Raw genomic sequence first — 5000 nt, forward strand, 5'->3', positions numbered from 1 at the left:
TTAGAAACTGACATCTTGCAATATGCACAAGTAGTCCTTCATGAAAGGGGCTGGAAGCTGTTTTCATTTTGACACGAGAGAGAGAGAGAGAGAGAGACCACCTTGCATTGTCAATTGCTAAATCTGTATATGGATAAGTAGCCTATGGTTGTCAACTTATTTCGTACGGCCATACCAGCCTGGCAACGCCCGATCTCGTCTGATCTCGGAAGCTAAGCAGGGTCGGGCCTGGTTAGTACTTGGATGGGAGACCGCCTGGGAATACCAGGTGCTGTATGCTCATTCACTTAGAAACTGAAATCTTGCAATATGCACAAGTAGTCCTTCATGAAAGGGGCTGGAAGCTGTTTTCATTTTGACACGAGAGGGAGAGAGAGAGAGAGAGACCACCTTGCATTGTCAATTGCTAAATCTGTATATGGATAAGTAGCCTATGGTTGTCAACTTATTTCGTACGGCCATACCAGCCTGGCAACGCCCGATCTCGTCTGATCTCGGAAGCTAAGCAGGGTTGGGCCTGGTTAGTACTTGGATGGGAGACCGCCTGGGAATACCAGGTGCTGTATGCTCTTTTGCTCATTCACTTAGAAACTGAAATCTTGCAATATGCACAAGTAGTCCTTCATGAAAGGGGCTGGAAGCTGTTTTCATTTTGACACGAGAGAGAGAGAGAGAGAGAGAGAGAGAGAGAGAGAGAGAGAGAGAGAGAGAGAGAGACTACCTTGCATTGTCAATTGCTAAATCTGTATATGGATAAGTAGCCTATGGTTGTCAACTTATTTCGTACGGCCATACCAGCCTGGCAACGCCCGATCTCGTCTGATCTCGGAAGCTAAGCAGGGTCGGGCCTGGTTAGTACTTGGATGGGAGACCGCCTGGGAATACCAGGTGCTGTATGCTCTTTTGCTCATTCACTTAGAAACTGACATCTTGCAATATGCACAAGTAGTCCTTCATGAAAGGGGCTGGAAACTGTTTTCATTTTGACACGAGAGAGAGAGAGAGAGAGACCACCTTGCATTGTCAATTGCTAAATCTGTATATGGATAAGTAGCCTATGGTTGTCAACTTATTTCGTACGGCCATACCAGCCTGGCAACGCCCGATCTCGTCTGATCTCGGAAGCTAAGCAGGGTCGGGCCTGGTTAGTACTTGGATGGGAGACCGCCTGGGAATACCAGGTGCTGTATGCTCATTCACTTAGAAACTGAAATCTTGCAATATGCACAAGTAGTCCTTCATGAAAGGGGCTGGAAGCTGTTTTCATTTTGACACGAGAGGGAGAGAGAGAGAGAGAGAGACCACCTTGCATTGTCAATTGCTAAATCTGTATATGGATAAGTAGCCTATGGTTGTCAACCTATTTCGTACGGCCATACCAGCCTGGCAACGCCCGATCTCGTCTGATCTCGGAAGCTAAGCAGGGTTGGGCCTGGTTAGTACTTGGATGGGAGACCGCCTGGGAATACCAGGTGCTGTATGCTCTTTTGCTCATTCACTTAGAAACTGAAATCTTGCAATATGCACAAGTAGTTCTTCATGAAAGGGGCTGGAAGCTGTTTTCATTTTGACACGAGAGAGAGAGAGAGAGAGAGAGAGAGAGAGAGACTACCTTGCATTGTCAATTGCTAAATCTGTATATGGATAAGTAGCCTATGGTTGTCAACTTATTTCGTACGGCCATACCAGCCTGGCCACGCCCGATCTCGTCTGATCTCGGAAGCTAAGCAGGGTCGGGCCTGGTTAGTACTTGGATGGGAGACCGCCTGGGAATACCAGGTGCTGTATGCTCTTTTGCTCATTCACTTAGAAACTGACATCTTGCAATATGCACAAGTAGTCCTTCATGAAAGGGGCTGGAAGCTGTTTTCATTTTGACACGAGAGAGAGAGAGAGAGAGAGACTACCTTGCATTGTCAATTGCTAAATCTGTATATGGATAAGTAGCCTATGGTTGTCAACTTATTTCGTACGGCCATACCAGCCTGGCAACGCCCGATCTCGTCTGATCTCGGAAGCTAAGCAGGGTCGGGCCTGGTTAGTACTTGGATGGGAGACCGCCTGGGAATACCAGGTGCTGTATGCTCTTTTGCTCATTCACTTAGAAACTGACATCTTGCAATATGCACAAGTAGTCCTTTATGAAAGGGGCTGGAAGCTGTTTTCATTTTGACACGAGAGAGAGAGAGAGAGAGACCACCTTGCATTGTCAATTGCTAAATCTGTATATGGATAAGTAGCCTATGGTTGTCAACTTATTTCGTACGGCCATACCAGCCTGGCAACGCCCGATCACGTCTGATCTCGGAAGCTAAGCAGGGTCGGGCCTGGTTAGTACTTGGATGGGAGACCGCCTGGGAATACCAGGTGCTGTATGCTCTTTTGCTCATTCACTTAGAAACTGACATCTTGCAATATGCACAAGTAGTCCTTCATAAAAGGGGCTGGAAGCTGTTTTCATTTTGACACGAGAGAGAGAGAGAGAGACCACCTTGCATTGTCAATTGCTAAATCTGTATATGGATAAGTAGCCTATGGTTGTCAACTTATTTCGTACGGCCATACCAGCCCGGCAACGCCCGATCACGTCTGATCTCGGAAGCTAAGCAGGGTCGGGCCTGGTTAGTACTTGGATGGGAGACCGCCTGGGAATACCAGGTGCTGTATGCTCTTTTGCTCATTCACTTAGAAACTGACATCTTGCAATATGCACAAGTAGTCCTTCATGAAAGGGGCTGGAAGCTGTTTTCATTTTGACACGAGAGAGAGAGAGAGAGAGAGAGAGAGAGAGAGACTACCTTGCATTGTCAATTGCTAAATCTGTATATGGATAAGTAGCCTATGGTTGTCAACTTATTTCGTACGGCCATACCAGCCTGGCAACGCCCGATCTTGTCTGATCTCGGAAGCTAAGCAGGGTCGGGCCTGGTTAGTACTTGGATGGGAGACCGCCTGGGAATACCAGGTGCTGTATGCTCTTTTGCTCATTCACTTAGAAACTGAAATCTTGCAATATGCACAAGTAGTCCTTCATGAAAGGGGCTGGAAGCTGTTTTCATTTTGACATGAGAGAGAGAGAGAGAGACCACCTTGCATTGTCAATTGCTAAATCTGTATATGGATAAGTAGCCTATGGTTGTCAACTTATTTCGTACGGCCATACCAGCCTGGCAACGCCCGATCTCGTCTGATCTCGGAAGCTAAGCAGGGTCGGGCCTGGTTAGTACTTGGATGGGAGACCGCCTGGGAATACCAGGTGCTGTATGCTCTTTTGCTCATTCACTTAGAAACTGACATCTTGCAATATGCACAAGTAGTCCTTCATGAAAGGGGCTGGAAGCTGTTTTCATTTTGACACGAGAGAGAGAGAGAGAGAGAGAGACTACCTTGCATTGTCAATTGCTAAATCTGTATATGGATAAGTAGCCTATGGTTGTCAACTTATTTCGTACGGCCATACCAGCCTGGCAACGCCCGATCTCGTCTGATCTCGGAAGCTAAGCAGGGTCGGGCCTGGTTAGTACTTGGATGGGAGACCGCCTGGGAATACCAGGTGCTGTATGCTCTTTTGCTCATTCACTTAGAAACTGACATCTTGCAATATGCACAAGTAGTCCTTCATGAAAGGGGCTGGAAGCTGTTTTCATTTTGACACGAGAGAGAGAGAGAGAGAGAGAGACTACCTTGCATTGTCAATTGCTAAATCTGTATATGGATAAGTAGCCTATGGTTGTCAACTTATTTCGTACGGCCATACCAGCCTGGCAACGCCCGATCTTGTCTGATCTCGGAAGCTAAGCAGGGTCGGGCCTGGTTAGTACTTGGATGGGAGACCGCCTGGGAATACCAGGTGCTGTATGCTCTTTTGCTCATTCACTTAGAAACTGAAATCTTGCAATATGCACAAGTAGTCCTTCATGAAAGGGGCTGGAAGCTGTTTTCATTTTGACATGAGAGAGAGAGAGAGAGACCACCTTGCATTGTCAATTGCTAAATCTGTATATGGATAAGTAGCCTATGGTTGTCAACTTATTTCGTACGGCCATACCAGCCTGGCAACGCCCGATCTCGTCTGATCTCGGAAGCTAAGCAGGGTCGGGCCTGGTTAGTACTTGGATGGGAGACCGCCTGGGAATACCAGGTGCTGTATGCTCTTTTGCTCATTCACTTAGAAACTGACATCTTGCAATATGCACAAGTAGTCCTTCATGAAAGGGGCTGGAAGCTGTTTTCATTTTGACACGAGAGAGAGAGAGAGAGAGACTACCTTGCATTGTCAATTGCTAAATCTGTATATGGATAAGTAGCCTATGGTTGTCACCTTATTTCGTACGGCCATACCAGCCTGGCAACGCCCGATCTCGTCTGATCTCGGAAGCTAAGCAGGGTCGGGCCTGGTTAGTACTTGGATGGGAGACCGCCTGGGAATACCAGGTGCTGTATGCTCTTTTGCTCATTCACTTAGAAACTGACATCTTGCAATATGCACAAGTAGTCCTTCATGAAAGGGGCTGGAAGCTGTTTTCATTTTGACACGAGAGAGAGAGAGAGAGAGAGAGAGAGACTACCTTGCATTGTCAATTGCTAAATCTGTATATGGATAAGTAGCCTATGGTTGTCAACTTATTTCGTACGGCCATACCAGCCTGGCAACGCCCGATCTCGTCTGATCTCGGAAGCTAAGCAGGGTCGGGCCTGGTTAGTACTTGGATGGGAGACCGCCTGGGAATACCAGGTGCTGTATGCTCTTTTGCTCATTCACTTAGAAACTGACATCTTGCAATATGCACAAGTAGTCCTTCATGAAAGGGGCTGGAAGCTGTTTTCATTTTGACACGAGAGATAGAGAGAGAGAGACTACCTTGCATTGTCAATTGCTAAATCTGTATATGGATAAGTAGCCTATGGTTGTCAACTTATTTCGTACGGCCATACCAGCCTGGCAACGCCCGATCTCGTCTGATCTCGGAAGCTAAGCAGGGTCGGGCCTGGTTAGTACT

The 5000-nt window shown here is 47.1% G+C and overlaps 17 non-coding genes across 17 annotated transcripts in view; all 17 read left to right on the forward strand.

Moving 5' to 3' along the window:
- The first annotated feature begins 161 nt into the window (after positions 1-161).
- On the forward strand, positions 162-280 carry LOC146243109 (5S ribosomal RNA). The gene has a single exon (XR_014737632.1). It is a non-coding gene; the product is annotated as a 5S ribosomal RNA (ribosomal RNA).
- A 170-nt stretch (positions 281-450) lies between these two features.
- Positions 451-569, forward strand: LOC146243110 (5S ribosomal RNA). Its single transcript, XR_014737932.1, has one exon. It is a non-coding gene; the product is annotated as a 5S ribosomal RNA (ribosomal RNA).
- Positions 570-781: 212 nt separating this feature from the next.
- On the forward strand, positions 782-900 carry LOC146243111 (5S ribosomal RNA). The gene has a single exon (XR_014737633.1). It is a non-coding gene; the product is annotated as a 5S ribosomal RNA (ribosomal RNA).
- Positions 901-1074: 174 nt separating this feature from the next.
- On the forward strand, positions 1075-1193 carry LOC146243112 (5S ribosomal RNA). The gene has a single exon (XR_014737634.1). It is a non-coding gene; the product is annotated as a 5S ribosomal RNA (ribosomal RNA).
- A 172-nt stretch (positions 1194-1365) lies between these two features.
- LOC146243113 (5S ribosomal RNA) lies at positions 1366-1484 on the forward strand. Its single transcript, XR_014737945.1, has one exon. It is a non-coding gene; the product is annotated as a 5S ribosomal RNA (ribosomal RNA).
- Positions 1485-1672: 188 nt separating this feature from the next.
- On the forward strand, positions 1673-1791 carry LOC146243114 (5S ribosomal RNA). The gene has a single exon (XR_014739432.1). It is a non-coding gene; the product is annotated as a 5S ribosomal RNA (ribosomal RNA).
- Positions 1792-1967: 176 nt separating this feature from the next.
- LOC146243115 (5S ribosomal RNA) lies at positions 1968-2086 on the forward strand. The gene has a single exon (XR_014737635.1). It is a non-coding gene; the product is annotated as a 5S ribosomal RNA (ribosomal RNA).
- Positions 2087-2260: 174 nt separating this feature from the next.
- Positions 2261-2379, forward strand: LOC146243116 (5S ribosomal RNA). The gene has a single exon (XR_014739223.1). It is a non-coding gene; the product is annotated as a 5S ribosomal RNA (ribosomal RNA).
- Positions 2380-2551: 172 nt separating this feature from the next.
- Positions 2552-2670, forward strand: LOC146243117 (5S ribosomal RNA). The gene has a single exon (XR_014735049.1). It is a non-coding gene; the product is annotated as a 5S ribosomal RNA (ribosomal RNA).
- A 188-nt stretch (positions 2671-2858) lies between these two features.
- Positions 2859-2977, forward strand: LOC146243118 (5S ribosomal RNA). Its single transcript, XR_014734766.1, has one exon. It is a non-coding gene; the product is annotated as a 5S ribosomal RNA (ribosomal RNA).
- A 172-nt stretch (positions 2978-3149) lies between these two features.
- Positions 3150-3268, forward strand: LOC146243119 (5S ribosomal RNA). Its single transcript, XR_014737637.1, has one exon. It is a non-coding gene; the product is annotated as a 5S ribosomal RNA (ribosomal RNA).
- Positions 3269-3446: 178 nt separating this feature from the next.
- LOC146243120 (5S ribosomal RNA) lies at positions 3447-3565 on the forward strand. Its single transcript, XR_014737638.1, has one exon. It is a non-coding gene; the product is annotated as a 5S ribosomal RNA (ribosomal RNA).
- A 178-nt stretch (positions 3566-3743) lies between these two features.
- On the forward strand, positions 3744-3862 carry LOC146243121 (5S ribosomal RNA). The gene has a single exon (XR_014734768.1). It is a non-coding gene; the product is annotated as a 5S ribosomal RNA (ribosomal RNA).
- Positions 3863-4034: 172 nt separating this feature from the next.
- Positions 4035-4153, forward strand: LOC146243122 (5S ribosomal RNA). Its single transcript, XR_014737640.1, has one exon. It is a non-coding gene; the product is annotated as a 5S ribosomal RNA (ribosomal RNA).
- A 174-nt stretch (positions 4154-4327) lies between these two features.
- Positions 4328-4446, forward strand: LOC146243123 (5S ribosomal RNA). The gene has a single exon (XR_014737641.1). It is a non-coding gene; the product is annotated as a 5S ribosomal RNA (ribosomal RNA).
- A 182-nt stretch (positions 4447-4628) lies between these two features.
- LOC146243124 (5S ribosomal RNA) lies at positions 4629-4747 on the forward strand. Its single transcript, XR_014737642.1, has one exon. It is a non-coding gene; the product is annotated as a 5S ribosomal RNA (ribosomal RNA).
- A 174-nt stretch (positions 4748-4921) lies between these two features.
- LOC146243125 (5S ribosomal RNA) overlaps positions 4922-5000 on the forward strand; it is a 119-nt gene continuing 40 nt past the window's right edge. Inside the window, exon 1 of the ribosomal RNA XR_014737643.1 lies at positions 4922-5000. This exon is cut by the window's right edge and continues 40 nt beyond it. This is a non-coding gene — a ribosomal RNA (5S ribosomal RNA).

Source organism: Hypomesus nipponensis, chromosome 20 (assembly GCF_054491055.1).
Source record: "Hypomesus nipponensis isolate SF chromosome 20, ASM5449105v1, whole genome shotgun sequence".
Classification (NCBI taxonomy): Eukaryota; Metazoa; Chordata; class Actinopteri; order Osmeriformes; family Osmeridae; genus Hypomesus; species Hypomesus nipponensis.